The sequence below is a fragment of the Tachysurus fulvidraco genome, chromosome 13 (assembly GCF_022655615.1).
Source record: "Tachysurus fulvidraco isolate hzauxx_2018 chromosome 13, HZAU_PFXX_2.0, whole genome shotgun sequence".
Taxonomy (NCBI): domain Eukaryota; kingdom Metazoa; phylum Chordata; class Actinopteri; order Siluriformes; family Bagridae; genus Tachysurus; species Tachysurus fulvidraco.
The window spans coordinates 12,372,467-12,383,560 of NC_062530.1; the positions used below are offsets into that span (position 1 = coordinate 12,372,467).

General features: G+C 38.7%; 1 long non-coding RNA gene across 3 annotated transcripts; it reads left to right on the forward strand.

Moving 5' to 3' along the window:
* Window positions 1–1,275: 1,275 nt before the first annotated feature.
* On the forward strand, window positions 1,276–10,696 carry LOC113660878. Of its 3 annotated transcripts, none has more exons than XR_007144697.1 (5): window positions 1,276–1,346; window positions 4,401–4,557; window positions 8,874–9,560; window positions 9,711–10,009; window positions 10,170–10,696. It is a non-coding gene; the product is annotated as an uncharacterized LOC113660878 (long non-coding RNA). The 3 variants fall into 3 exon arrangements; XR_007144698.1 differs by lacking the exon at window positions 1,276–1,346 and adding an exon at window positions 4,932–4,973 and having other exon boundaries at window positions 3,536–4,557; XR_003444935.2 differs by lacking the exon at window positions 4,401–4,557 and having other exon boundaries at window positions 1,288–1,346.
* Window positions 10,697–11,094: the final 398 nt, after the last annotated feature.

The window sequence follows — 11,094 nt, forward strand, 5'->3', positions numbered from 1 at the left end:
AAAAGACAAAAAAGACAGTGCAGGACAAAAGACAATGTAAACAAAAAAAATACAAAACAATATACAAAAACAGCACAGACCTGTGCAAATACTGTATGTTCAATCAATTTTATGTGTCTAGAAATACTAGAATTAACACTAGTGTTAAAGCAGCAGTTACATGAGGTATTGAAATGTATTGTGCAAAACAGCATGTAATCAGTTTTATATGATGGTGCTGTAGACATGGATGTAAATTTGGAAGAGTGTGTATTTGGTGTGGGTCATTTGCAGTTCATACAGTTGATTGTGCATATGTGTGTGTGTTTGTATTGTGCTCGGTACAGTTCAGTTATTGAGGAGTCTGATGGCTTGTGGAAAAAAACTGTTACACAGTCTGGTCGTGATGGCCCGAATGCTTCGGTGCCTTTTTCCAGACAGCAGGAGGGTGAAAGGTGTGTGTGAGGGGTGTGTGGGGACATCCACAATGCTGTTGGCCTTGTGGATACAGCTTGTTGTATAAATGTCCATGATAGAGAGAAGAGAAACTCCAATGATCTTCTCAGCAGTCCTCAGTATACACTGCAGGGACTTGTGATCCAGAACTGTGAAGTTCCCAAACCAGACAGTGATGCAGCTGCTCAGAATGCTCTCAATGGTCCATCTGTATAATGTAATCAGAATGGGGGGAGGAAGAATCAGAATCAGAATCAGAAAGGTCTTTATTGCCAAGTATGTTTTCACATACGAGGAATTTGTTGTAATACAGTAGCTCCACAGTGTAAACAGAATGGCAATGATAAGAAATGAACACATATATAATAGACAGTTGTATGTACAGTGGAAAAAAATGTGCAAATTGAAATCTAAATGTGCAAATTGAAGTATAGATGTGCAAATTCAAAAATATATGTGCAAATTCAAATATAAAAGTATGTGTAAACAATGTAAGAATAGGGTTTGTTCTGTGTATGTTAGGTGTTCATCAGATGTATGTTAAGTGTTCATCAGATGGATTGCCTGAGGGAAGAAACTGTTCCTATGTCTGGTCGTTCTGGTGCTCAGGTCTCTGTAATGTCGACCAGATGGGAACAGTTCAAAGAGGGAGTGTGCTGGATGTGAGGGGTCCAAAGTGATTGACTTTGCCCTTTTACTCACTCTGGAGAAGTACAGCTCTTGGAGAGTGGGGAGAGTTGTGCCAATGATTCGCTCAGCAGTCCGGACTACCCTCTGTAGTCTTCTGAGGTCGGATTGGGTGGCTGAGCTGAACCAAACAGTCACTGAGGTGCAGAGGATGGATTCAATGATGGCAGTATAGAACTGTTTCAGCAGATCCTGTGGCAGGTTGAACTTCCTCAGCTGGCAAAGTAAGTACAACCTCTGCTGAGCCTTTTTCACAATGGAGTCAATGTGAATGTCCCACTTCAGGTCCTGCGAGATTGTGGTTCCCAGGAAAGTGAATGACTACACTGTTGTAACAATGCTGTCCATGATGGTGAGTAGAGGGAGAGCAGGGGGTTTCTCCTGAAGTCCACGATCATCTCCACTGTGTGTCCAAATAATGCAGTCCCATATTAACTGCATCATTCACAGACCTGTTTGCTGGGTCCAGTTAGGGTCCAGTGATTTCAGGGCTTTCAGACCTTTCCACACTGAAGCTGAGTCGTTAGAGGAAAACTGAGTCTGTAGCTTTTCAGAATAATTTTTCTTTGCCACTCTGATCTCCTTTTCCAGTGTGTATTTGGCCTGTTTGTACAAGACTCTATTCCCATTCGTGTGAGCATTGATTTTGGCCTGACGGAGCTGGCTGAGTTTTGCAACCATGGTTTATCATTGTTGTAAGTAAAGTGAGTCCTGGTAGGAGCTCATCCAGTTCAGTGGCAGCATCTACAAAAACAGACCAGTCAGTGAGAGAAAAACAGTCTTGTAAATCTACTCCGCTTCCTTAGTCCATCTTTTTACAGTCCTTAATACAGGTTTGTAGAGGTAGAGTCTTTCGGGATGAAATTGTGTGTGAGAACCTCAGTCTGATCTGGTCTTTCCTGGAAAAGAGAGGGAAAAGATTGAAGTACCTCAGTTAGCTGCCATTGTTGTTGGTTATTCAAATGTGAATAACATTTTGAGGCATCCTGTACTGACCGAATTGGTTCCATATCTGGTTCATCCTCCTCCCCCACTATGGCCCTCACTATCATCACTTGGTCTTTAGCATTCATGGGACCTTTGAGATTAACTTAACCTTTTACATGTCTACGTCTCGGTACCGAGCCACCACCGCTAGGAGGCGAAAGTGCATCAAATTCATTGTAACTTCATTGTAACTTTTAAGCATTAAATCCTCTAAATACACGGTTAAATTATATATTGTTTGAAAGCTTAGACTCTCAGGATTTTATTAAGCGCACACACAAAGCATAATATGATTTATAGTAATTTAACCATTTGATAGAAAATTGAACTAGGTGGCGCTAGTTCGATCTGTTTAGTCACCTTTAACGCTGGTCTTTAAATTTCCCTTTCTTCACATTGTCACTAATGTTAATGTATTTTCCAAAACAAATGCTTGTAAAAATCCCCGAGAGTCCAAAAAACTTGAAAATGTAATCCTTTTAATCCAAAACGCTTTGCTCGCTTCACAAGAATTATGTGTTTGACCGGAAACTGAACATGAAGCTTCACTTCCGCCCATTGTTGGACTCCTACGTCTCATTGGACACATACCAAAATTTCAAAACGCGTCACATTTGTAGTCGAGGATCTGACGAATCAAACAAGCCCTCGCATGAGCCAACCAGTGCCTGTGCGGCCGAGATAGGCAGCTAAGAAACCAATGAGGTCTCTCCATGCTATGTGGGTGACCCTCCCTTTGACTGACATTTGCTCCGTCCAGTAGCGATTTGATGTTTCACGAGCATCATAGCTCTTTAGCCAATAAGGAGACGATTCCAACGAGATGCAACATGATACATCTGGTGAGGGCAGGCTGTGCAATAAGCGTGCGCATATTAATTTTTTTCAGCTTTATTGCGCAATTCTCGAACGTTTCACACTCTCACACCTCAGGGTGTCAGTTTACAGGCATTTTTTCAAAACAGAGTTATAGGCAGAGGGGTTCTCTTTGTTATAGGACTTTTGAACTAAGCATGCAGTCCTTTTATACAAAGTTATACAGTAAAAAAAATAAACAAGAAAAACCTGAACAGGCGGACATGTCCATAGAAAAATATTCATATAAAATCCATTTTTGAGTCTTTTGACTTCATTTTTTTTTTGGTGAAAGCCAAGACATGTGGCTATGGCCCTCAGTTGTTGTTTACCAACCATCATTAAATACAGCAATGTATGTAATCAGTTTATCAGGTAAACAACTCAGACGGAAATAAAAATCCTCCATTCTAGCCTCTATAACTCTGTGTCAGTAAGGCATAGAATCAAGCTGACACTTGTGTCGGAAACTAGAGACTCTCTTCTTTCCAATGAGACCTAGCTCACCTCTGTGTATCAAAGTATATGGGAGCTGTACCACTTTTTAGGTGGGTATGTCATCTAGGCGAAAATCATGAAAAAGGGGGGCGACAGGTAACATTAGACACATTCTCCTTGAATTCTATCAGAATATTAACATGTAGAACCTGCTTAGGCTGTTTTCTTTCGGGACACAAACTCTCATATATTACTGGACCCAGTTTTCTGGTCAGGACATATGGACCCTGCCATTTGGCCAACAACTTGCTTGTACCTGATGGTGGTAGTAGTAGAAAGTTCTGTCCTGGTTTGAAGTCCCTTTCCCTGGCATGTGTGTTGTACATGTGTTGTCTTTGCTGGGCAGCAGATAGGTTTTCTTTAGCCAGAGTCCTAAAGTTTTCCAACTTGTCCCACATCTGTAAGATGGGCTAGTTCCTCTGCTATCCACCCTTCCTTGAGCATGTCCAGGGGGCCACGAACTTGCCTGCCAAACAAAAGTTCAGAAGGTGAGGAACTGGTTGAACACTGAGGGACCTCTCTGTAGGTGAAAAGAAGAAAAGGGATCCATTTATCCCAATCCCTCCCAGATTCATGAACAAACTTTTTAATCATGTTTTCAAGGTAGCATTAAACCGTTCTACAAGACTATAAGTTTTAGGGTGAAATTGTGTAGTTCTGATTTCCTTAATGCCTAGATGTTTATACAACAGCTTCATCACTTTAGCCATAAAGTTTGTTCCATGATCAGTGATAATTTCAGATGGAACTCCCACCCATGAAATCAAGTCAACCAAACATCTCACAATGTGTTTAACTTGGAGTGAATGCAAGGGGTAGACCTCTGGATATTGAGTAGCATAGACACAGATCACCAATGCAAATCGGTGACCCGAACTACTCTTCACCAATGGACCACCAAAGTGTACTCACCTTACTGCTCTTGGCTCTCACCACAGGATATGACACGTCCCTCATATAAAACAGGTCCATCACAGCCTCCACCGCTATCATAGCTTCCAATTCCACATCACCTACTTGAGCTTCAACAAGAGCTTCCTCCGCTTCAGGGAACAGGGTACTCCGGTTTCCTCACCCGGTCCAAAGACATGCATGGTAGGTTGATTGGCATCTCTGGAAAAATTGTCCGTAGTGTGTGTGTGTGTGTGAGTGAATGAGTGTGTGTGTGCCCTGTGATAGGTTGGCACTCCGTCCAGGGTGTAAAACTGTAAGTGTAACTGGGTGTGGGAGTGTAGATATATGAATAAAGGTCATGTAGGGAAGTACAACAGAGATATAATAATATACACAGGAAAAATGGCAGAGTAATTTTTCTGGAGACAATATTCTTTTCCTCAAAAATATTTTGAGTGTACAGAGTAAAATGTGTCAGTAGAGTGAGAGCAAAATTACAGAGTAATTACAGACTCCTCCCTATTGTCTCATCACAAAGTTTAATTTATTCTCCATTACTGTACACGGTCATCCAGCGTTGCAGATTGTGGAACCCAGAAGGCGCATTTCTATGAGATGTAAGTAACTACATTTTTAAGTAAAATTATTTTTATTTTAGTTTTGAGCCTCTGTTTTGTATATCAATATCCGGATCGATTTTAATTTTAGAACTTTGCTTAATTTAGAAGTCCGACTAATCTTGAAAGCAAATAGTTAATATATACATTACAAATGTAAGGAACCTTAAATGACACCGGTGAAATTGCAAACTGTTTATTTAATGTTTGTAAGCTAAATTATTGTGGCGAGGATCGAGTGCACCATATGTACTTGACTCGATGAAGAGTTAACAGCCTTAACTGGATTGCTGGAGGCCATTTTGATGGGCATTAGCCCTATTCGGACTCTAATTTCTCACGGTAACGTAAGATATTATCGATATTTACAGGGGCTATTCGTTATTTTTTTTGCCATCTCAATCCAGAATATTGTACCCTTTCATTCACAAGCTCATTGTTGGGCTTTTGACATTGATTAAAGAATATTTTTTGCAAGTGTTAGGGCGCTCACATTGAATTTGCATACTCCTCAGCAAATGTGCAATTTTGCCATTATTGTGGAACACCGTGCAATGACCTTGCGCTTTTTTTTATATGGACACGTTTATTCGTACAAAACCCACTCCTAAATCATGAATAAATCGCCATCTGAATGCATGAGTTTTATCACTGAGTCGCCATTAGGATTATATTTTTACCCAGAGGAAAGGAAAATCAAACATGAGATCTCCTTCTAAACTCACATCTTTCTCCTAGACAGAAATGAGATCAAGTGAACATCAAACTGAGACATAAGGCTAAGTCTCCTGCTTCTCACATGTTTTCCTGAGACAAAAAATGACATTCTTTCATGTTTGTCTCCTCTAAAGCTTCATAAGAGATCTCAGCTACATCACTCACTGTGCTCAGATTATTCTCCTTAAACAGAGACACTCACATTCTTACATTTATCTCCTCTAAAGCTTCATAAGAGATCTCAGCTACATCACTCACTGTGCTCAGATTATTCTCCTTAAACAGAGACACTCACATTCTTACATTTATCTCCTCTAAAGCTTCATAAGAGATCTCAGCTACATCACTCACTGTGCTCAGATTATTCTCCTTAGATAGAGACACTCACACTCTCACATTTATGTCCTCTAAACTTCATAAGAGATCTCAGCTACATCACTCACTGTGCTCATGAGGAACCTGCATTATCAAAGATTTGTTTAATTTTTTTTTAGATTTCCCACCCTGCTAAAAAAACAGCATTGCTGGTCCAGCATAAGGTATGTTTTGCATGCTGGAACCAGCTTGGGATGGTGGTATGCTGGTCCAGCATTAGGTGCTGGTGTGCGGGCCGACCAGCCTGGGATGCTGGTGTGCTGGTCAACATGTTGTCTTTTGGATGCTAGTATATATCCCAGCAAGACCACAACAAAACCCATTTGTTACATATCACACTACTTAGTGGATATTCATAGGTAAATAAAGACCAAGACCATTTTCTAGAGAATTGCAATTCACTTTTTAATAAAGAAAAACATTACACACACACACACACATACACATATTGTATATGTACATATATGTATAAGTTTGTTTAAAATATTTGTTGGACAATGACATAATATACACACACGTGCACAAATAATGTTGCACAATATAACCTTTACAACACACATTTTCGGTCTTAGCTTCCGCTCTCTCTTTTAGCGCAAGTAGTATGTGGTGGCGATGACCATGTTTTTTAAGAGGTGCTACCCGGAGTCGTTTGCCTTTAGACAACTCCTGCTCTATGTCTTCTTTATTCACTGAAAATTTATAGAAACAAAATAAGAAACAAAACTATGTATCCCTCATTTTTTTATATTGTGCAGTGAACGAGTTACAATAAAACACTCTCACTCATGATTTCACTCATTTTCTACCGCTTATCCGAACTACCTCGGGTCATGGGGAGCCTGTGCCTATCTCAGGCGTCATCGGGCATCAAGGCAGGATTACGATAAAACAGCTACTGCTTAAGTTACAGACCTTTAAGCATTAGTATTTGTGCCCTGAAGAAGTATTGCTTCCATCATACCCAGTAAACCTGAGTTTGGTCAAACATGTCATAGTTAAAGTCGTTAATTTCGCTAGTTGAAACAACTGCCATGCAGCCGTCATTCAGGTACCTCACGTATGTAAACATTCTGATTCCCAGTGATCAGCAGATTCGCCGGAAGCTTTTTATTTACCCCAAAACAAAATCCTAATTACGGTGGCAAAAACATGATGATCTGGAACACGTACACTTATACTAATTTCTATAAACACTGTAAGGTATATAATGTAGTCGAAAACACTGCGAGATCTATTTTTGGAAAGTGCAGGAACTACATTTACCTTCTTGAACATAGTTGCTTTAATGGTTGCATAGCAACGCTAATGCTGGGTAATATCTCTTCACATTACCGCTTTAAACAAACAACTACCTCTTAATTGATGTATATATATATATCTTTCAAAAAACCATCATTCTGTATGATTTATATGCTGCTTCCCTCATGGAGACCGGGAAGTCACCATTTGTTGGTATTACTATATTTAATTTGTGGAGACACTTTAATCCATAACGAACGATTTTTAAATGTTTTTTATTCTTTGTTATTCAAAGCTTTTTGAGTTTGGTTATTTCAGTTCTTTGTTCAAAAGAGAGAGCAAAAGAAATAACATTTATAATTAAATATATTCCAATATATTGTGTTTTAATCTTATATTAATGTGTTACATAGAAACATACACAAGCAAAAATAAAGGTTGTTCCCATAAAGCTCATTCCAGCAACATCATACTAGTTAACGAGCTACACCAGCCCTGTTTTGCTTGATAAAACCATGACTATGCTGGCCACAAAACTATTACCAGCACTATACCAGCTTGAACAAGTAAAAACCAGCCTGGACCAGCATGCTGGTTTATGCTGGATTTTTCAGCAGGGTAAATTCTCACTTTGATGATTTTTCTTCTATATCTTTTGATTTTTGATCGGTCCTTAATTTTCCTTCTCTAGCTAGACTGATTAATGGTTATTTGTGCCATCCTTTCTCTTGTGACTCAAGAGTATATACTGTACTACTCAACCAAATTACTTGCTTAAAAAATGAAAAACAATACTGTGGCAATTTTATTTGCACTGCTTCTTTTATAAATTAGCCAAACACATCTGACATTGTTAGCTAAAGTATTTTGCCTCACATGGCAGTATAGGTGTTGCACTGATTACATCAGGTGTGCAGTTCACCTGTGAGCGATGAATGTCATGGTGCACTTAAACAAGTAGGAGACGGTTCAAACCATAGATACAAATAACCATAAACACAACATTTATATTGCCCATTATAAAAACTGGCACTTTACCACCAAGTGTAATAGCACTAAACAGTGAGGGAAGCAGAAAGATAAGGTAAGTAGCCCACAAAGATCTTTTTAGTAGGCATAGTTTATGGTACTGAGAATTTGTTTATTATAATTTGGTCTTGTCCAGAGAACAGAGATCAGTGGGAAGGAGATACCTAAAAGAATCCGTAACCCAATCAAAAAAACAAAGGTCAGTGGGCCAGCCACTGCCCTACAAAATGAAGAACAAGAGGGTAAATAAGTTTAATAGTTTTGACAGTCAATTGTATTAAAGTCTTCATTTAAATTAAGTCTGTACATCAATAGGTCTTTGTGTGTCCCTTAGGCTTGCCTTGAACCCATGACTTTTTGAATTACTGACACTCTGCCAATTAAGCTATATGCTTGTTTACAGTGTTTGGGAAATTTTTGGTGGTTGGATGTTAAATGTAATGTGCAAATATGTACTGGGTTTTATTATGAATCAAAAAGCTTCAATGTTGTATTCCTAGTGATTGTTTATTGATTTTGGATTTATTCTTACAATTACAGGACTTTATGTTTTTCTAACATTTGAAGATGGATATACTGCAAGAATTTGTAAGACCTGCGACATACTTACAGGATTTGCCTGGAGTTGCCAATTACTACTGTAGCTTTGAGGGACTCATTCCAGGAACTCGAGTTCTTGCAAGATGGTCAGACAACAAATTTTATGATGCCACTGTAGATCACATTGGGTACTGTGACCAAAAGCTGGACCCGAGAAAGGATGCAAAGAAGGACATAAAAAGAAATTATGCACCTGCTGAATCATTTTATAACCAGAATCGGGTCGCTTCTGCACCTGCTGAACATGGTCCTTTCTCTGCACTAACCCAGCCTCCGTCTCCAGGATTGCCACCAACCCAACATCAATCTGTGCAATTACCATGCCCTGTTAAGCCTTTTAATCCACAGACCATGACACCATCTGAGTATTGTAATCTAGACCAGCCAGGTTTACTAGATTTAGATGAGCATCAAAGACAAACCATTACACATAATTCAACCCCAAAAGAAACATTTTTGGGGCTTCTGTATAACCCGTCTATACCTCACCCCTCAGCTGAAGTTACAATTCAGGATGGCCAGCTTGGATTAGAGCCTGAGGAGGAGTATGAAGAACCCACAGTCAGATCACAGAACGCATCCTATGAAAATGAACAATGGGAGCCATTTGAAACATGCAAGCTGGAGGTACAGGCATTACTTGAAGAGAATAAGATTATGAAAGATGTGCTGTCAGGCATGATTAAGTAAAATGATTGTATGTAAAGGGACATTTCTGATTCATTTATAATTCCTCATCCACTGGAAAAGCTTTTACTCCTACCTTTTCTGTTTCAGATCTTGAACACCTACAGGCACTCGGAGACTTTATAGATAAGATGGAAGACTACAAATCATGTGAAAGTGGAGTGCTGATGCCTCAAACCAGACCTGGCCAACAAGAACTTTACCCAGACAGTGGTCTGCTCTTGTCCTCTACCAAACTAGCAGCTATTCACTAAGAGTCAAAGAAGGACTGTCTTCATCTTTTCCACCTACTCATGAAGAATGTTCAAACTCTGTAGTGTTTGGAAAGCATGGCAAAGTCCCTGAAGGCAAGACAATTTTGGATAAAAGTAAAGTAAATGGAATACTAAGTAAGTTCCTAAATCCTTTTTTATCAAATTTGTCAACTTCATGTTCCATACATTTATCTAATGTTTGGTCATGTTATAGGAACAATGGGTTTTAAAAGTATAGTTACAGTATTTTCCTTGACCAGTTCATGTAACATTTTTCCTTTTTCCCCAATTGTAGCTTATGTCATGAGCTGCGGCAAATGTCATGGATGGAAACCAGTTGAAAAGTCAAAGCTGAAGAAAGCCCTTAAACAAGTGTCGCATGAGATCAACTTAAATGTTTATGTAATTGTAGTGTTACATCAATGATGTTGTCATTTACTGGTCTTTTATTTTGCTGTTTCTGTATTTAAGTATCTATATGTAGCTGTGCTGCACTTTTTTTTGGAAATGTTGCTTATAAAGTGTAATATCTAAATATCTTAGTTTGATATTGTAGAAAACTTGTTCCTCTAAGATTAAAATCTGTCTTTACAGAGATTGCAAAGTATAAACATAACTCATGTGCAGTATCTAACACTTTAATTTCTTTTAATTTTTTTTATTTGAAGTGCCTAGTAAAAGATTTCCATATTGTATTTTCTTGCCATTGTATTAAGCATGTAAAATGAATCTTGAAACCTACATGAGTAAAGAAAATGTTAACCTCATACTGAGCACAGTAAAAGCAGCCTAACGTCTGAGCAATAAAACTTTCTGCAAGACACTAAAGAGCTCTCCCATCTTCATTTTAATACAGTCTCATGGATGTCTTGTCTTCTCCAAATTTACTTTAGTCTCATTTATTTGTATGTTCCTTGGGCAATTTTATGAGGAAAATGTGAAGTCAAATCTGAAACCTAAAGATGAGAATCACAACCATAAATGCTGAGCTTAGTAAAAGCAATCTCTGAGTGAAAACACTTTCTCTAATTAGTCTTAAAAGAGATTACAGCAAGACAATAAAGAGAGTTTTAGGAGAAACATCTGAGACACTGCTGATACTACAACAAGAGCTAAATAAGAATCTCAATTAAGTCTCAGATATTTCTCATATCTCAGTTGTCTACTCTTATTTCTCCTAATGGATTTTAGGAGAAACATGGGAAGACAAAGCTGACACG